We start from the raw sequence: 22,082 nt of genomic DNA on the forward strand, positions 1-22,082 counted from the left end.
GACTTTCATATAAACTTCCATTTTGTTCGTTCTTTGAATGGAAGCCATTTTGACTTTCATATAAACTTCCATTTTGTTCGTTCATTGAATGGCTTCCATTTTGACTTTCACACAAATCCCCATTTTGTTCATTTATCGAATGGAAGCCATTTTGACTTTCATATAAACTTCCATTTTGTTCGTTCTTTGAATGGAAGCCATTTTGACTTTCATATAAACTTCCATTTTGTTCGTTCTTTGAATGGAAGCCATTTTGACTTTCATATAAACTTCCATTTTGTTCGTTAATTGAATGGCTTCCATTTTGACTTTCACACAAATCCCCATTTTGTTCATTTATCGAATGGAAGCCATTTTGACTTTCATATAAACTTCCATTTTGTTCGTTTATTGCATCTGAATTTTATTATATCGAACACAGTTAATTATTTCGTATCCTAATCATATATATATACATATATATAAACGAACAAAATGGAAATTTATTGAATGGAAGCCATTTTGACTTTCACACAAACTCCCATTTTGTTCCTTTATTGAATGGCTTCCTTTCGATAAATGAACATATATATACATATATAAACGAACAAAATGGAAATTTTTTGAATGGAAGCCATTTTGAAAAATTCCCATTTTGTCCATTTATCGAATGGCTTCCATTTTGACTTTCACAAAAATTCCCATTTCGTTCGTTCATGGAAGCCATTTTGACTTCCACAAAAATTCCCATTTTATTCGTTCATGGAAGCCATTTTGATTCCACAAAAATTCCCATTTTATTCGTTCATGGCTTCCATTTTGACTTCCACAAAAATTCCCATTTTATTCGTTCATGAAAGCCATTTTGACTTCCACAAAAATTCCCATTTCGTTCGTTCATGGCTTCCATTTTGACTTCCACAAAAATTCCCATTTTATTCGTTCATGGCTTCCATTTTGACTTCCACAAAAATTCCCATTTCGTTCGTTCATGGCTTCCATTTTGACTTCCACAAAAATTCCCATTTTATTCGTTCATGGAAGCCATTTTGACTTCCACAAAAATTCCCATTTTATTCGTTCATGGCTTCCATTTTGACTTCCACAAAAATTCCCATTTTATTCGTTCATTGCATCTTAATTTTATTATATCGACTACAGTTAATTATTTCGTATCCCGACCATAACCATAAACGAACAAAATGGAATTTTATTGAATGGAAGCCATTTTGACTTTCACACAAATTCCCATTTTGTTCGTTCATTGAATGGAAGCCATTTTGACTTTCCCACAAATTCCCATTTTGTCCATTTATCGAATGGCTTCCATTTTGACTTCCACACAAATTCCCATTTTATTCGTTCATCGAATGGCTTCCATTTTGACTTCCACAAAAAATCCCATTTCGTTAGTTCATTGCATTCGAATTTTATTATATCGACTACAGTTAATTATTTCGTATCCCGACCATAACCATAAACGAACAAAATGGAATTTTATTGAATGGAAGCCATTTTGACTTTCACACAAATTCCCATTTTATTCGTTCATCGAATGGCTTCCATTTTGACTTTTACTTAAATTCCCATTTCGTTAGTTCATTGCATTCGAATTTTATTATATCAAATACAGTTAATTATTTCGTATCCCGACCTCATCAACAATTCACTCGCTGCGACTGCAGTTTTCCAACCAGCCGTGCATTCCAGCGATACTATTATCTTCAGAGCGCGCCGGAAGTCGCGCCATACTTGCGTAGGCACAACTCGGTTTCGAGAGTACGTTCCTAGCCGCGACACGACACTGTACCGGAACGCATAGGCGCGATCAATATGTCGCACTTGGAGGAATAAGCAAGTCGGAGAAGAAATAATTAGCTGGATCCAGATTCGGTCGTTTGCGTAACTATTTAACGATCTCGATCCGTTTCACAGCCAGCGTAGAACGAGCTAACGACACGGTTGTCCGCCAGGTGGCGCCTCTATCGCGATTTTTGTCAAAATGATTGCAATTGAAGGATTTGAATTTTGTCGAATTTCATATTTTCTTGAATTTTTTTCTCCGAAGGGGGTAGGATTTTGGGGGTATGTCTAATGACCAAAAGTTATTGTAATTGACCCCCGTAATTGAAAATAATTTTTCTAGACTGAAATTTTCGAATTTTGTCGAATTTCATATTTTGTTGAATTTTTTTCTCTGAAGTGGGTAGGATTTCGAGGGTATGTCTAATGACCAAAAGTTATTGTAATTGACCCCCGTAATTGAAAATAATTTTTCTAGACTGAAATTTTCGAATTTTGTCGAATTTCATATTTTGTTGAATTTTTTTCTCCGAAGGGGGTAGGATTTTGGGGGTATGTCTAATGACCAAAAGTTATTGTAATTAACCCCCGTAATTGAAAATAATTTTTCCAGGACGAAATTTTTTAATTTTGTCGAATTTCATATTTTCTTGAATTTTTTTCTCTGAAGTGGGTAGGATTTTGGGGGTATGTCTAATGACCGAAAATGATTGTAATTTACCGTTATAACTAAAAATATTTTTTTTAGAACGATTTGAAATTTTTTAATTTTGTCGACAAATTTCATACTTTCACGAATTTTTTTCTAGGAAATGCGAAGGATTTCGAGAATAGATCAGTTCACCAAAAATTATTGTAATTGACTACTGCAACCAAAAATAATTTTTTCAGAAAGATATGAAATTCTTGAATTTTGTCGAATTTCATATTTTCTTGAATTTTTTTCTCGAAAATGGTTAGTATTTCGGGAATATGTCTAATGACCAAAAGTTATTGTAATTGACCCCCGTAATAGAAAATAATTTTTCCAGAACGAAATTTTTGAATTTTGTCGAATTTCATATTTTGTTGAATTTTTTTCTCCGAAGTGGGTAGGATTTCGAGGGTATGTCTAATGACCAAAAGTTATTGTAATTGACCCCCGTAATTGAAAATAATTTTTCTAGACTGAAATTTTTGAATTTTGTCGAATTTCATATTTTATTGAATTTTTTTCTCCGAAGTGGGTAGGATTTCGAGGGTATGTCTAATGACCAAAAGTTATTGTAATTGACCCCCGTAATTGAAAATAATTTTTCCAGAACGAAATTTTTTAATTTTGTCGAATTTCATATTTTCTTGAATTTTTTTCTCTGAAGTGGGTAGGATTTCGAGGGTATGTCTAATGACCAAAAATGGTTGCAATTGACCCCTGCATCCAAATATAATTTTTCCAAAACGATTTGAAATTTTTGAATTTTGACGAAAAATTACATATCTTCTCGAATTTTTTTCTCGAAAATGCGAAGGATTTCGAGAATAGATCAGTTTACCAAAAATTATTGTAATTGACTACTGCAACCGAATATAATTTTTCCAAAACGATTCGAAATTTTTTAATTTTTGTCGAATTTCATAATTTCTCGAATTTTTTTCTCGAAAGTGCGTAGGAATTCAGGGTTATGTGTAATGACAAAAAATGATTGTAAGGGACCCCCTCAAGCGAATATAATTTTTCCAAAACGATTTGAAATTTTTGAATTTTGTCGAATTTCATAATTTCGTGAATTTTTTTCTCAAAAATGCGCAAGATTTCGAGGGTATGTCTATTCACCAAAAATTATTGCAATTAGCCCCCACAGCTAATAATATTTTTTTCAGAACGATTTGAAATTTTTTTTTTCGTCGAAAAATTTGGGCACCTAATCCCTGTCGATTTTTCTTAAAAATTCGTTTTTCATTTTTAGTAATTTTGTTTTACGACCTACAGAAAAGATGTCTAATACTTTTTTGTAGGTACCTATGGGCTCTACTTCAGAAAAAAGTGTCATTAAAATATATTCACTATTATAGGAGTTATGGTCGTTTGAAAATCGGGACCATTTTTATGGGGTTTTTTTAACTTTACGGGGTTAAGGACCAACTTTTCTAATATTGTTAGAATTTCTACATATTCTCCACTAAAATACGAGTTGATTGCATTTTGAAAAATTAAAATCCTCCCAGAATGATTTGAAATTTTTATTTTTCAATTTTTTTAAAAACTTGTTTTTTACTTTTGGTAATTTTGTTTGACGCTCTACAGAAAAGTTGTCTAATCCTTTTTTGTAGCTATCCATGAGCTCTAGTTCCAGTCTAAATTTCAATGAGATACACTCACTATTGTAGGAGTTATGGTCGTTTGAAAATTTGGACCATTTTTATGGGGGTTTTCTAACTTTACGGGGTTAAGGATCAACTTTTCGAATATTTTTGCAATTTCTAAATATTCTTCGCCAAAACACACGTCATTTGCATCTTGAAAAATTAAAATCGTCTAATCCATTCTGAAGTTATGATATTTTAAAGATTTGAAGACTTTTCTGGCCTGAAATTATATTTTCGGTAAGCAATTTTTTTCTCGAAAATCAAAAATTCAGACACGGTATAAATTGTCTAGAATAAATTTTTCTATGTCAGACTAATCAACGTATATCTTTTGGTCGATCCAAAACAAGAATTAACAGTTAAAATCGAGTCACTTTTCATCGATAAAAAAAAATTTTTTTTTAATTTTTTCTGCATTAATTAACACGCTGATTGTCAGACAAAAACTGTAAATTTTTCTATAAGAAGAAATCTTCGATTTTAGAGAATTGAAAAATACATAATTTTATATTTGACTTAATATTTATTTTTGTAACCTCACCAGTAGTGTAGCTAGAGGGGGGCGAAGGGGGCGGTCCGCCCCGGGCGGCACTTATTTGGGGGTGGCACTATTGGTCTACTGTAATGAGAAAAAAGTTTTGTTTTTATTGGAAACGATAACAGAAATAAATATTTTTATCGTTGAATAGAAAGATTCAAAAAATATATAATTTTGAAATTTACAAATATAAATCAAATCGCTCTGGAAAAATTATTTTTGGTTGTGTGAGTCAATTACAATCATTTTTGGTGAACAGACCTAACCCAAAAATCCTAACCATTTTCGAGAAAAAAATTCAAGAAGATACTGAAATTTTCAGACGAAATTAAAAAATTTCAAATCATACTAAAAAAATTATAGTTACTTTCAGGGATCAATTACCATAATTTTTGGTCATTAGACATACCCCCGAATTCCTACGCATTTTCGAGAAAAAAATTCGAGAAAATATGAAATTCGACAAAATTAAAAAAATTTCAAATTATTCTGGAAAAATTATATTTCATTTAAAGGACAATTACAATCATTTTTGGTGATTAGACATACCCCCAAATTCCTACGCATTTTCGAGAAAAAAATTCAAGAAGATACTGAAATTTTAAGACGAATTTAAAAAATTTTAAATCATACTAAAAAAATTACAGTTACTTTCAGGGGTCATTTGCCATAATTTTTGGTCATTAGACATACCCCCGAATTCCTACGCATTTTCGAGAAAAAAATTCGAGAAAATATGAAATTCGACAAAATTAAAAAAATTTCAAATTATTCTGGAAAAATTATATTTCATTTAAAAGACAATTACAATCATTTTTGGTCATTAGACATACCCCCAAATTCCTACGCATTTTCGAGAAAAAAATTCGAGAAAGTATGAAATTTTTAGACGAATTTAAAAAATTTCAAATCATACTAAAAAAATTACAGTTACTTTCAGGGGTCAATTGCCATAATTTTTGGTCATTAGACATACCCCCGAATTCCTACGCATTTTCGAGAAAAAAATTCGAGAAAATATGAAATTCGACAAAATTAAAAAAATTTCAAATTATTCTGGAAAAATTATATTTCATTTAAAAGACAATTACAATCATTTTTGGTCATTAGACATACCCCCAAATTCCTACGCATTTTCGAGAAAAAAATTCGAGAAAGTATGAAATTTTTAGACGAAATTAAAAAATTTCAAATCATACTAAAAAAATTACAGTTACTTTCAGGGGTCAATTGCCATAATTTTTGGTCATTAGACATACCCCCGAATTCCTACGCATTTTCGAGAAAAAAATTCGAGAAAGTATGAAATTTTTAGACGAATTTAAAAAATTTCAAATCATACTAAAAAAATTATAGTTACTTTTAGGGGTCAATTGCAACATTTTTTGGTCATTAGACATACCCTCGAAATTCCACCCACTTCGGAGAAAAAAATTCAAGACAATATGGAATTCGACAAAATTCAAAAATTTCGTCTTTGAAAAATTATTTTCAATTACGGGGGTCAATTGCAATCATTTTGGGTCATTAGACCTACCCCCAAATTCCTACCCCCTTCGGGAGAAAAAATTCAAGAAAATATGAAATTCGACAAAATTCAAAAACTTCGACCTGGAAAAATTATTTTCAATTACGGGGGTCAATTCCAATCATTTTTGGTCATTAGACATACCCCAAAATTGCTACCCCCTTCAGGAGAAAAAATTCAAGAAAATATGAAATTCGACAAAATTCAAAAATTTCGTCCTGGAAAAATTATTTTCAATTACGGGGGTCAATTGCAATCATTTTGGGTCATTAGACATACCCCCAAATTCCCACCCCCTTCGGGAGAAAAAAATTCAAGAAAATATGAAATTCGACAAAATTCAAAAATTTCGTTCTGGAAAAATTATTTTCAATTACGGGGGTCAATTGCAATCATTTTTGGTCATTAGACATACCCCTAAATTCCTACCCCCTTCGGGAGAAAAAAATTCAAGAAAATATGAAATTCGACAAAATTCAAAAACTCCGTCCTGGAAAAATTATTTTCAATTACGGGGGTCAATTACAATCATTTTTGGTCATTAGACATACCCCCAAATTCCTACCCCCTTCAGGAGAAAAAATTCAAGAAAATATGAAATTCGACAAAATTCAAAAATTTCGTCCTGGAAAAATTATTTTCAATTACGGGGGTCAATTGCAATCATTTTTGGTCATTAGACATACCCCAAAATTCCTACCCCCTTCGGAAGAAAAAAATTCAAGAAAATATGAAATTCGACAAAATTCAAAAATTTCGTCCTGGAAAAATTATTTTCAATTACGGGGGTCAATTGCAATCATTTTTGGTCATTAGACATACCCCCGAATTCCTACGCATTTTCGAGAAAAAAATTCGAGAATATATGAAATTCAACAAAATTCAAAAATTTCAACCTGGAAAAATTATTTTCAATTACGGGGGTCAATTGCAATCATTTTTGGTCATTAGACATACCCTCGAAATCCTACCCTCTTTCGAGAAAAAAATTCAACAAACCTTATCAATCTTCATAATTTATCAATCATAAAATTCATATCATCGATCTTGTAAATTCAATATAAAATTGACAGTATCAAACATTCTAATAAAGAAATGCAAACGAAATAGAAAAATTGTTTCCCTTAATATCTTTCGGTTCTAGTTTTATTTCGATATTTTTTTATGGTTTAAAAATTCTAGAAAAATTTCACTAAAATTTTCGTTTCGAGTCACTGTACGACTGGGTCCACTTTGTCTCCAAATCGAAACGTCGACGTCATCGAAATTCATTCTTCGTGCGTTCGACGACACGAGAGTTTGAATCGTAAATAGGTCCGCGGCGTATATTCCGATACAAAAATAGCTGGACATTTGTAATTAGATTAATGCCAGCGAATGAACGCCCGGGAAGCGAAATAATCGTTATCGAGTTCGCGTATTTTTACCTGAATGAACTGCATATTGATTTTAGTCGAGCTGGGGATAGTTGAACTTTCGAAGTGCCAACCAAATTAATGCAAATGAAAATAATTTTTCCAGAACGATTTGAAATTTTTTCATTTTGTCGAATTTCATATTTTCTTCAATTTTTTTCTCGAAGCTGGGTAGGATTTCGAGAGGGTAGGTCTACCCACGAAAAATTATTGTAATTGACCCCTCTAGCTAACAATATTTTTTTCAGAACGAAATTTTTGAATTTTGTCGAATTTCATATTTTCATGAATTTTTTTCTCGGAAATGGGTAGGATTTCGAAGATATGTCTAGAGACCAAAAATGATTGTAATTGACCCCAGTAATTGAAAATATTTTTTTTAGAACGATTTGCAATTTTTTATTTTTGTCGAATTTCATATTTTCTTGAATTTTTTTCTCGAAAGTGGGTAGGATTTCGAGGAAATGTATAGAGACCAAAAATGATTATAATTTTCCCTTATAAATAAAAACAATTTTTTTATAATGATGTGAAATTTTTGAATTATGTCGAATTTCATATTTTCATGAATTTTTTTCTCGAAAGTGGATAGGATTTCGAGGGTATGTCTAGAGACCAAAAATGATTGTAATTGCCCCCAGTAATTGAAAATAATTTTTCCAGAACGAAATTTTTGAATTTTGTCGAATTTCATATTTTCTTGAATTTTTTTCTCGAAAGTGGGTAGGGTTTCGAGGATATGTGTAGAGACCAAAAATGATTGTAATTGACCCCCGTAATTGAACATAATTTTTCCAGAACGAAATTTTTGAATTTTGTCGAATTTCATATTTTCTCGAATTTTTTTCTAGGAAATGAATAGGATTTCAGGTATATGACTCTACACCAAAAATGCTTTTAATTGGCCCCTGTAACTTAATATATTTTTTTTTTTAACGATTTGAAAATTTTAATTTTGTCGACAAATTTCATACTTTCTCGAATTTTTTTCTGGGAAATGAGTAGGATTTCGGGGATATGACTGTTCACCAAAAATGATTGTAATTGACCCCTGCAGCCACTAATATTTTTTTTAGAACGATTCGAAATTTTTTTTTTTTCGTAGGAACTACTCCCTGGTCGATTATTTCTTAAAAATTCGTTTTTGATTTTTAGTAATTTTATTTGATGCCCTACAGAAAAATTGTCTAATACTTTTTTGTAGGTACCCATAAGCTCTACTTTAGAAAAAAGTTTCATTGAATTACATTCACTATTGTAGAAGTTATGGTCGTTTAAAAATTTGGACCAGTATTAGGGTGTTTTTCTCATTTTACGGTGACAAAGAACAACTTTTTCAATATTGTTAGAATTTCTAAATATTCTCCACTAAAATACGCGTCGTTTGCGTTTTTGAAAATTAAAATCGACCAATCCGTTCGGGAGTTATGACTTTTTAAAAATTCGCATCAAATTTCAAGAAAGCATTTCCTGGCCTCACATTAGATTTTTCGAAAAGAATTTTTTTCTCGAAAGTGGGTAGGATTTCGGGGTTAGGTCTATTCACCAAAAATTATTGTAATTGACTCACAGAACCAAAAATAATTTTTCCAGAACGATTTGAAATTTTTCAATTTTTTCGAAAAATTTCATATCTACTTGAATTTTTTTCTCGAAATTGGGTAGGATTTCGGGGGTACGTGTAATGGCCAAAAATAATTGTAATTAACCCCTGTAACTAAATATAATTTTTTTAGAATAATTTGAAATTTTTTTAATTTCGTCGAATTTCATATCTTCTCGAATTTTTTTCTCCAAAATGAGTAGGATTTCGAGGGTATGTCTAGTGACCAAAAATAATTGTAATTAACCCCTGTAACTAACTATAATTTTTTTAGAATAATTCGAAATTTTATTTAATTTCGTCGAATTTCATATTTTCTCGAATTTTTTTCTCGAAAATGCCTAGGATTTCGGGGGTATGTCTAGTGACCAAAAATAATTGTAATTAACCCCTGTAACTAAATATAATTTTTTTAGAATAATTCGAAATTTTATTTAATTTCGTCGAATTTCATATTTTCTCGAATTTTTTTCTCAAAAATGCGTAGGAATTCGAGGGTATGTCTAGTGACCAAAAATAATTGTAATTAACCCCTGTAACTAAATATAATTTTTTTAGAATAATTCGAAATTTTATTTAATTTCGTCGAATTTCATATTTTCTCGAATTTTTTTCTCAAAAATGGTTAGGATTTCGGGGGTACGTGTAATGGCCAAAAATAATTGTAATTAACCCCTGTAACTAAATATAATTTTTTTAGAATAATTCAAAATTTTATTTAATTTTGTCGAATTTCATATTTTCTCGAATTTTTTTCTCAAAACTGGTTAGGATTTCGAGGTTACATGTAATGACCAAAAATGATTATAATTGACTCCCTCAACCAAAAATATTTTTTTCAGAATGATTACTAATTCTTTAACAACTTTCTAACGAAGCTCCAGTCAACAAATTCTTAATTTTCGTCTTATTTTGGCCTCCAGAATCCCCCAATTAAAATTTTCCCCATTATTGATCAAACACCCTATATACAAAGAAATCACCACCCACTCGTAAATTTGCAAAACATTATCGAACAATGAACTTTTGCCAAAAATTTTACTTTTCGGTCGCTATTTACGCGCCAGCGAACAACTTGGCTTTTAAAACGTATTGGCAAATATACGCTGCGACGATCTTTGATCTTATTAATTATTAATCTCGCCCGTTATGCAAGCCCGGCGATAATTATTCCGATTAATTGAATAATTGATTACAGATATTTAGGATTTACTGTCCGGAAGGAATAACATGTGTATTTCGTTCATTTACCAACAACTGATAACGCTCGACTGATAAGGATTCTCTTATCAAAGTGAACCTTCGTGAACCGTGGTAGTTTTCTGAGGGGGCTAGGGGGTGAAATAACTGACCACAAAGCTACCCCATAATTATTATTATTTGTTATGAACGCTAGCGAGTAATATGGGGCACACTCAGACACAATTGTAATTAACCCCTGCACATGAAAATAATTTTTTTAGAATGATTTGAAATTTTTTAATTTTGTCGAATTTCATATCTTCTTGAATTTTTTTCGAGATAATGGGGAGGATTTCAGGGGTATGTCTATTCACCAAAAATGCTTGTAATTAACCCCTGTAACTAAATGTAATTTTTTTAGAAAAATTAGAAATATTTTAAATTTTGTCGAATTTCATACTTTCTCGAATTTTTTTCGAGAAAATGCGTAGGATTTCGGGGGTATGTGTAATGACCAAAAATAATTGTAATTAACCCCTGTAACTAAATATAATTTTTTTAGAAAAATTTGAAATTTTTTTAATTTTGTCGTATTTCATATATTATTGAATTTTTTTCTCGAAGGTGCGATGGATTTCGGGGACATGTGTAATGACCAAAAATAATCGTAATTAACCCCTGAACCTGAAAATAATTTTTTTAGAATGATTTGAAATTTTTTTAATTTTGTCGAATTTCATATTTTCTTCAATTTTTTTCGAGAAAATTCGTAGGATTTCAGGGGTATGTCTATTCACCAAAAATGTTTGTAATTGGTCCCTGCAAATAACTGTAATTTTTTTTAGTATGATTTGAAATTTTTTAATTTTCTTGAGAAATTTCATATCTTCTCGAATTTTTTTCTAGAAAATGGGTAGGATTTTGAGGGTTGGTCTATTGACCGAAAATTGTTGTAATTGACCCCTGCACCTGAAAATAATTTTTTTAGAAAAATTTGAAATTTTTTTAATTTCGTCTAAAAATTTCATATCTTCTTGAATTTTTTTCTCCAAAATGGGGAGGATTTCAGGGGTATGTCTATTCACCAAAAATGCTTGTAATTGATCCCTGCAAGTAACTATAATTTTTTTAGTATGATTTGAAATTTTTTAATTTTGTCGATAAATTTCATATTTTCTCGAATTTTTTTCTCGAAAGTGGGTAGGATTTTGAGGGTTGGTCTACTGACCGAAAATTGTTGTAATTGACCCCTACACCTGAAAATAATTTTTTTAGAATGATATGAAATTTTTTAATTTTGTCGAATTTCATATTTTCTTGAATTTTTTTCGAGATAATGGGGAGGATTTCAGGGGTATGCCTATTCACCAAAAATGTTTGTAATTGACCCCTGTAACTAAATATAATTTTTTTAGTATGATTTGAAATTTTTTAATTTTGTCGATAAATTTCATATTTTCTTGAATTTTTTTCTCGAAAGTGGGTAGGAATTCGAGGGTAGGTCTAACGACCAAAAATGATTGTAATTGATCCCTGCAAGTGCGTATAATTTTTCCAAAACGATTTGAAATTTTTTTAATTTTGTCAAATTTCATATTTTCTTGAATTTTTTTCGAGAAAATGGGGAGGATTTCTGGGGCATGTCTATTCACCAAAAATGCTTGTAATTGATCCCTGCAAGTAACTATAATTTTTTTAGTATGATTTGAAATTTTTTTAATTTTGTCGATAAATTTCATGTTTTCTTGAATTTTTTTCTCGAAAATGCGTTGGATTTCGGGGGTATGTGTAATGACCAAAAATGCTTGTAATTGACCCCTGTAACTAAATATAATTTTTTTAGAATAATTTGAAATTTTTCGTCAAGATAACAGCGGTAAATGAACAGATTTATTTTGTGTATTGGGTTTCTTTGAGGCAAGGATTAATGAGAAATATGAAATTTTGGATATTCGAGAATTTCATCATTAGAAATTGTAAATATAAATATTGGAATTTTTATGATTATTCAATATTGATCAACGAATGTTTTCAATAATTTTTTGGGAATGAAATTTCATTTCATATTTATGAATTCATTTCAAATTATGAAATCCTTATATTTCATATTTATGCAATATTTATATTCCATATTTATGAATTCATTTCATATTTACCAAACAATTTATAATTATGTAATTTGCCCAATTCTCAAAAGAATCTATATTTATTAATTTATTATCCACATCAACAATTGTTTAAATTTTAGTGTGAAGAACACAAATATTAAACTTTTTAGGATAATACCACTAATATTTCATTTTATCAAGTTTCATTTCATTTTTATGAAATTTCATTTCATTTTTATGAAATTCTATTTCATATTATGAAGTTCATTTCATATTCATGAAATTTCACTTCATATTATGAAATTTCATTTCATATTTATGCAATATTTATATTCCATATTCATGAATTCATTTCATATTTACCAAACAATTTATAATTATGTAATTTGCCCAATTCTCAAAAGAATCTATATTTTTTAATTTATTATCCACATCGACAATTGTTTAAATTTTAGTGTGAAGAACAGAAATATTAAACTTTTTAGAATACCTCTAATATTTCATTTTATGAAATTTCATTTCATATTCATGAAATTTCATTTCATTTTTATGAAATTTCATTTCATATTCATGAAATTTCATTTCATTTTTATGAAATTCTATTTCATATTATGAAGTTTCATTTCATATTCATGAAATTTCAGTTCATTTTTATGAAATTCTATTTCATATTATGAAGTTTCATTTCATATTCATGAAATTTCACTTCACATTATGAAATTTCATTCCATATTTATGAATTCATTTCATATTTACCAAACAATTTATAATTATGTAATTCGCCCAATTCTCAAAAGAATCTATATTTATTAATTTATAATCCAAATCAACAATTGTTTAAATTCTAGTGCGAAGAACAGAAATATTTGACAATTTAATATTTCATAGCCTACCTAAACGACACAAATTTTATCCTCGAATTTTTTTCTCAAAAGTGGTTAGAATTTCGAGGATACATGAATGCACCAAAAATTATCATAATTAACTCCCCCACCAGAAAATAATTTTTCCAACCCGATTCGAAATTCTCAAATTTAATTTTTCGAAAAACTTTTCAATAAAACCACAATTAAAAAATTAATTCCTACAAATTCCATCAAAATTCCCCCCCAGGGGGGTCTGAGTACCCCGTACACGCTCATCTACGTATACACAGTTCAATAATTTTTTGAGAATGAAATTTCATTTCATATTTATGAAATTTCATTTCATTTTTATGAAATTCTATTTCATATTATGAAGTTTCATTTCATATTCATGAAATATCATTTCATATTTATGAAATTTTATTTCATATTTATGCAATATTTATATTTCATATTTATGAATTCATTTCAAATTATGAAATACTTATATTTCATATTTATGCAATATTTATATTCCATATTTATGTATTCATTTCATATTTACCAAACAATTTATAATTATGTAATTTGCCCAATTCTCAAAAGAATCTATATTTATTAATTTATTATCCACATCAACAATTGTTTAAATTTTAGTGTGAAGAACAGAAATATTAAACTTTTTAGAATACCTCTAATATTTCATTTTTATGAAATTTCAATTCATATTATGAATTCATTTCATATTCATGAAATTTCACTTCATATTATGAAATTTCATTTCATATTTATGAAATTCTATTTCATATTATGAAGTTTCATTTCATATTCATGAAATTTCACTTCATATTATGAAATTTCATTTCATATTTATGCAATATTTATATTCCATATTCATGAATTCATTTCATATTTACCAAACAATTTATAATTATGTAATTTGCCCAATTTTGAAAAGAATCTATATATTAATTTATAATCCAAATCAACAATTGTTTAAATTTTAGTGTGAAGAACAGAAATATTAAACTTTTTAGAATAATACCTCTAATATTTCATATTATGAAATTTCATTTCATTTTTATGAATTTATTTCACATTTATGAAATACTTATATTTCATATTAATGAATTCATTTCATATTGATCAACAAATTTCTAATTATTTAAATTTTAGTGTGAAGAACAGAAATACTAAACTTTTTAGAACAATACCACTAATATTTCATTTTATGAAATTTCATTTCATATTATGAAATTTCATTTCAAATTATGAAATACTTATATTTCATATTAATGAATTCATTTCATACTGATCAACAAATTTCTAATTATTTAAATTTCAGTGTGAAGAACAGAAATATTAAACTTTTCAGAACAATACCTCTAATATTTAATTTTATGAAATTTCATTTCATATTATGAATTCATTTCAAATTATGAAATACTTATCTTTCATATTAATGAATTCATTTCATACTGATCAACAAATTTCTAATTATTTAAATTTCAGTGTGAAGAACAGAAATACTAAACTTTTTAGAATAATACCACTAATATTTCATTTTATGAAATTTCATTTCATATTATGAATTCATTTCATATTTATGAATTCATTTCATATTTACCAAAAAATTTATAATCACGTACTTTGTCCAATTCTCAAAAGAAATTAATTTATTATCCACATCAACAATTGTTTAAATTTTAGTGCAAAGAACACACAAATTCTATCCAATTTCATATCTTCTCGAATTTTTTTCTCAAAATTCTCTAGAATTTCGAGGATACATGAATGCACCAAAAATTATCATAATTAACTCCCCCACCAGAAAATAATTTTTCCAACCCGATTCGAAATTCTCAAATTAAATTTTTCGAAAAACTTTTCAATAAAACCACAATTAAAAAATTAATTCGTACAAATTCCATCAAAATTCCCCCCAAGGGGGGTCTGTGTACCCCGTACACGCTCATCTACGTATACACAGAGTCGTGATACACTCGCTATATTTCTGTTCTAAAAGTGAACGAAAGTTCAAAGTTGATTCACACAATCCTCGATAAGATTACAGCGATGCACACGTGCATCGTCTTTATTCTGCCCCAATGTTGGTAACGCGATCGTCGAATATTCGTCCACCGACGAGGTATGCGAAGAGACATATCGCCTAATGTATTTTTTCGGCCCTGCTCTCTGGGGCTCTAGAGCCCCATTACCATTTCCGTGTCACTCGCAACGTTACCGACAGATTTAGAAATGAACACAAGAGGAAGTGAGACAGAAGATGAAATTTCAGAAATTTTATTACTTCCTAACAAAATGAAAGTTATTAACGTTTAAAGTTCCGACTTTTCATAAAACTTCATTTTTGATTTTTAGTAATTTTATTTGACGCCCTACAGAAATGTTGTCTAATACTTTTTTGTAGGTACTCATGAGCTCTACTTTAGAAAAAAGTTTCATTGAAATATATTCATTATTGCAGGAATTATGGTCGTTTGAAGTTTGGACCATTTTTATTGAGTTTTTCTCATTTTACGGGGTCAAGGACTAACTTTTCGAATATTTTTGGAATTTCTACATATTCTACACTAAAATACGCGTCGTTTGCTTTTTTAAACATTAAAATCGTACAATTCGTTCAGAAGTTATGATTTTTTAAAGATTCGCATAAAATTTCAGGGTACCATTTTCGGCCTACAATTATATTTTCGCAAAGGAATTTTTTTCTCGAAACTGAGTAGGATTTCGAGGATATGTCTAATGACCAAAAAAGACTGTAATTGGTCCCTCTAGCTAACAATAATTTTTTCAGAACGATTTGAAATTTTTATTTTTGCCAAATAATTTAGGCGCCAACCCCCTGTCGATTTTTCATAAAACTTCATTTTTGATTTCTAGTAATTTTATTTGACGCCCTACAGAAATGTTGTCTAATACTTTTTTGTAGGTACTCATGAGCTCTACTTTAGAAAAAAGTTTCATTGACATATGTCCACAATTGTAGGAGTTATGACTGTTTGAAAATTGGACCATTTTTATGGTGCTTTTCTCATTTTGCGAGGTCAGGGTCCAACTTTTCGAATATTTTTGCGATTTGTACATATTCTCCACCAAAATACGCGTCGTTTGCCCCAATGTTGGTAACGCGATCGTCGAATATTCGTCCACCGACGAGGTATGTGAAGAGACATATCGCCTAATGTATTTTTTCGGCCCTGCTCTCTTGGGGCTCTAGAGCCCCATTACCATTTCCGTGTCACTCGCAACGTTACCGACAGATTTAGAAATGAACACAAGAGGAAGTGAGACAGAAGATGAAATTTCAGAAATTTTATTATTTCCTAACAAAATGAAAGTTATTAACGTTTAAAGTTCCGACTTTTCATAAAACTTCATTTTTGATTTTTAGTAATTTTATTTGACGCCCTACAGAAATGTTGTCTAATACTTTTTTATAGGTACTCACGAGCTCTATTTCAGAAAAAAGTTTCATTGAAATATATTCACTATTATAGGAGTTATGACTGTTTGAAAATTGGACCATTTTTATGGGGTTTTTTCAATTTTGCGTGGTCAAGGATCAAGTTTTCTTAAATTTTTGCAATTTCTATATATTCTTCACTAAAATACGCGTCGATTGTATTTTTAAATATTAAAATCGTTCAATCCGTTCAAAAGTTATGACGTTTTCAAATTTTGAAGTGACATTTCATACCTTCTTGAATTTTTTTCTCGAAAGTGGTTAAGTTTTCAGGGGTATGTGTATTGACCAAAAATTATTGTAATTGACCCCTCTAGCTAAGAATAATTTTTTCAGAACGATTTGAAATTTTTATTTTTGCCAAATAATTTAGGCGCCAACCCCCTGTCGATTTTTCATAAAACTTCATTTTTGATTTCTAGTAATTTTATTTGACGCCCTACAGAAATGTTGTCTAATACTTTTTTGTAGGTACTCATGAGCTCTACTTTAGAAAAATGTTTCATTGACATATGTCCACAATTATAGGAGTTATGGCTGTTTGAAAATTGGACCATTTTTATGGTGCTTTTCTCATTTTGCGAGGTCAGGGTCCAACTTTTCGAATATTTTTGCGATTTGTACATATTCTCCACCAAAATACGCGTAGTTTGCCCCAATGTTGGTAACGCGATCGTCGAATATTCGTCCACCGACGAGGTATACGAGTAGACATATCGCCTAATGTATTTTTTCGGCCCTGCTCTCTGGGGCTCTAGAGCCCCATTACCATTTCCGTGTCACTCGCAACGTTACCGACAGATTTCGAAATGAACATAGGGGAAGTGAGACAGAAGATGAAATTTCAGAAATTTTATTATTTCCTAACAAAATGAAAGTTATTAACGTTTAAAGTTCCGACTTTTCATAAAACTTCATTTTTGATTTTTAGTAATTTTATTTGACGCCCTACAGAAATGTTGTCTAATACTTTTTTGTAGGTACTCATGAGCTCTACTTTAGAAAAAAGTTTCATTGAAATATATTCACTATTATAGGAGTTATGGCTGTTTGAAAATTGGACCATTTTTATGGGGTTTTTTCAATTTTGCGTGGTCAAGGATCAAGTTTTCTTAAATTTTTGCAATTTCTATATATTCTTCACTAAAATACGCGTTGATTGTATTTTTAAATATTAAAATCGTTCAATCCGTTCAAAAGTTATGACGTTTTCAAATTTTGAAATGACATTTCATACCTTCTTGAATTTTTTTCTCGAAAGTGGTTAAGATTTCAGGGGTATGTGTATTGACCAAAAATTATTGCAATTGACCCCTCTAGCTAAGAATAATTTTTTCAGAACGATTTGAAATTTTTATTTTTGCCAAATAATTTAGGCACTTACCCCCCAGTCGATTTTTCTTAAAACTTCATTTTTGATTTCTAGTAATTTTATTTTACGCCCTACAGAAATGTTGTCTAATACTTTTTTATAGGTACTCATGAGCTCTACTTTAGAAAAAAGTTTCATTGAAATATATTCATTATTGCAGGAATTATGGTCGTTTGAAGTTTGGACCATTTTTATGGGGTTTTTCTCATTTTACGTGGTCAAGGACTAACTTTTCGAATATTTTTGGATTTTCTACATATTCTACACTAAAATACGCGTCGTTTGCTTTTTTAAACATTAAAATCGTACAATTCGTTCAGAAGTTATGATTTTTTAAAGATTCGCATAAAATTTCAGGGTACCATTTTCGGCCTACAATTATATTTTCGCAAAGGAATTTTTTTCTCGAAACTGAGTAGGATTTCGAGGGTATGTCTAATGACCAAAAGAGACTGTAATTGGTCCCTCTAGCTAACAATAATTTTTTCAGAACGATTTGAAATTTTTATTTTTGCCAAATAATTTAGGCGCCAACCCCCTGTCGATTTTTCATAAAACTTCATTTTTGATTTCTAGTAATTTTATTTGACGCCCTACAGAAATGTTGTCTAATACTTTTTTGTAGGTACTCATGAGCTCTACTTTAGAAAAAAGTTTCATTGACATATGTCCACAATTGTAGGAGTTATGACTGTTTGAAAATTGGACCATTTTTATGGTGCTTTTCTCATTTTGCGAGGTCAGGGTCCAACTTTTCGAATATTTTTGCGATTTGTACATATTCTCCACCAAAATACGCGTAGTTTGCCCCAATGTTGGTAACGCGATCGTCGAATATTCGTCCACCGACGAGGTATGCGAGTAGACATATCGCCTAATGTATTTTTTCGGCCCTGCTCTCTGGGGCTCTAGAGCCCCATTACCATTTCCGTGTCACTCGCAACGTTACCGACAGATTTAGAAATGAACATAGGGGAAGTGAGACAGAAGATGAAATTTCAGAAATTTTATTATTTCCTAACAAAATGAAAGTTATTAACGTTTAAAGTTCCGATTTTTCATAAAACTTCATTTTTGATTTTTAGTAATTTTATTTGACGCCCTACAGAAATGTTGTCTAATACTTTTTTGTAGGTACTCATGAGCTCTACTTTAGAAAAAAGTTTCATTGAAATATATTCACTATTATAGGAGTTATGGCTGTTTGAAAATTGGACCATTTTTATGGGGTTTTTTCAATTTTGCGTGGTCAAGGATCAAGTTTTCTTAAATTTTTGCAATTTCTATATATTCTTCACTAAAATACGCGTTGATTGTGTTTTTAAATATTAAAATCGTTCAATCCGTTCAAAAGTTATGACGTTTTCAAATTTTGAAGTGACATTTCATACCTTCTTGAATTTTTTTCTCGAAAGTGGTTAAGATTTCAGGGGTATGTGTATTGACCAAAAATTATTGCAATTGACCCCTCTAGCTAAGAATAATTTTTTCAAAACGATTTGAAATTTTTATTTTTGCCAAATAATTTAGGCACTTACCCCCAGTCGATTTTTCTTAAAACTTCATTTTTGATTTCTAGTAATTTTATTTGACGCCCAACAGAAAAGTTGTCTAATACTTTTTTGTAGGTACTCATGAGCTCTACTTTAGAAAAAAGTTTCATTGAAATATATTCACTATTATAGGAGTTATGGCTGTTTGAAAATTGGACCATTTTTATGGGGTTTTTACAATTTTGCGTGGTCAAGGATCAAGTTTTCTTAAATTTTTCCAATTTCTATATATTCTTCACTAAAATACGCGTTGATTGTATTTTTAAATATTAAAATCGTCCAATCCGTTCAAAAGTTATGGTATTTTAAAGATTCGCCTGAAATTTACGGGAAGCCATTTTAACCTAAAATTATATTTTCATTTAGGAATTTTTTTCTCGAAAATGGTTAGGATTTCGAGGTCATGTCTATTGACCAAAAACGATTGTAATAGACCCCCGTAACTAAAAATAATTTTTCTAGTACGATTTGAAATTTTTTAATTTTGTCGAAAAATTTCACACCTACACGAATTTTTTTCTCGAAAGGGGGTAGGATTTCGGCGGTATGTCTCTCGACCAAAAATTATTGTAATTGACTCCTGCAACCAAAAATAATTTTTGGACTTTCCTCGTTCATGAAAAATTTCTACACCTGGTCTGCCGTCTGATATTGAAAAAAATTTCAAATCGTACTAGAAAAGTTATTATCGTTTGCAGGGGTCAATTACAAGCATTTTTGGTCAATAGATATACCACCGAAATCCTATCCACTTTCGAGAAAAAAATTCGAGAAAGTATGAAATTTTTCGACAAAATTAAAAAATTTCAAATCGTTCTGAAAAAATTATTTTCGTTTGTGGGGGGCCATTATAGTCATTTTTGGTGGATATACATATCCTCGAAATCCTACGCACTTTCGAGAAAAAAATTCTTCACTGAAAATACAATGTCTCATTATAAATGAAATTTCATGACTAATCCCCTGAAATTTCATGAATATGTTTAAAAAGTCATAACTCGCGAACGGATTGGACGATTTTACTGTTTCAAAAGGCAAACAACGCGTATTTTAGTCAAAAATATGTAGAAATTCTAAAAATATTCGAAAAGTTATTCCTTAACCCCGTAAAGTGAGGAAACCCCCATAAAAATGGTCCAATTTTCAAACAGTCATAACTCCTACAATTGTGGATATATTTCAATGAAACTTTTTTCTGAAGTAGAGCTCATAGGCACCTAAAAAAAAGTATTAAACAACTTTTCTGTAGGACGTCAAGCAAAATTATTAAAAATCAAAAACTAATTTTTAAGGAAAATCGACAGGGGGTTGGTACCTAAATTATTTGGCGAAAAACAAAATTTCAAATCGTTCTAGAAAAATTATTCTTAGTTAGAGGGGTCAATTACAATAATTTTTGGTCAATACACATATCCCTGAAAACTTAACCACTTTCGAGAAAAAAATTCAAGAAGGTATGAAATGTCACTTCAAAATTTGAAAACGTCATAACTTTTGAACGGATTGAACGATTTTAATATTTAAAAATACAATCAACGCGTATTTTAGTGAAGAATATATAGAAATTGCAAAAATTTAAGAAAACTTGATCCTTGACCACGCAAAATTGAAAAAACCCCATAAAAATGGTCCAATTTTCAAACAGCCATAACTCCTATAATAGTGAATATATTTCAATGAAACTTTTTTCTGAAGTAGAGCTCATGAGTACCTATAAAAAAGTATTAGACAACTTTTCTGTAGGACGTCAAGCAAAATTATTAAAAATCAAAAACTAATTTTTAAGGAAAATCGACAGGGGGTTGGTGCCTAAATTATTTGGCGAAAAACAAAATTTCAAATCGTTCTAGAAAAATTATTGTTAGCTAGAGGGACTAATTACAATCGTTTTTGGTCATTAGACATACCCTCGAAATCCTACTCAGTTTCGAGAAAAAAATTCCTTTGCGAAAATATAATTGTAGGCCGAAAATGGTACCCTGAAATTTTATGCGAATCTTTAAAAAATCATAACTTCTGAACGAATTGTACGATTTTAATGTTTAAAAAAGCAAACGACGCGTATTTTAGTGTAGAATATGTAGAAATTCCAAAAATATTCGAAAAGTTAGTCCTTGACCCCGTAAAATGAGAAAAACCCAATAAAAATGGTCCAAACTTCAAACGACCATAATTCCTGCAATAATGAATATATTTCAATGAAACTTTTTTCTAAAGTAGAGCTCATGAGTACCTACAAAAAAGTATTAGACAACATTTCTGTAGGGCGTCAAATAAAATTACTAGAAATCAAAAATGAAGTTTTAAGAAAAATCGACTGGGG

The 22,082-nt window shown here is 29.9% G+C and overlaps 1 protein-coding gene across 11 annotated transcripts in view; it reads right to left on the reverse strand.

Annotated features, from left to right (window-relative positions):
* The window catches only part of Cic (Putative transcription factor capicua), a 144,904-nt gene that overhangs the window by 75,400 nt on the left and 47,422 nt on the right, over positions 1 to 22,082 (reverse strand). For 9 of the 11 annotated variants that reach the window (XM_076779976.1, XM_076779979.1, XM_076779975.1 and 6 more), the window contains exon 2: positions 4,670 to 4,747. The exons of the other annotated variants lie outside the window; for them this stretch is intronic. The gene's annotated coding sequence lies outside the window, so the exon portion shown is untranslated. The remainder of the gene's footprint in view (positions 1 to 4,669; positions 4,748 to 22,082) is intronic. 11 annotated transcript variants of the gene reach the window in all.

The sequence above is a fragment of the Colletes latitarsis genome, chromosome 12 (genome assembly GCF_051014445.1).
Source record: "Colletes latitarsis isolate SP2378_abdomen chromosome 12, iyColLati1, whole genome shotgun sequence".
Taxonomy (NCBI): domain Eukaryota; kingdom Metazoa; phylum Arthropoda; class Insecta; order Hymenoptera; family Colletidae; genus Colletes; species Colletes latitarsis.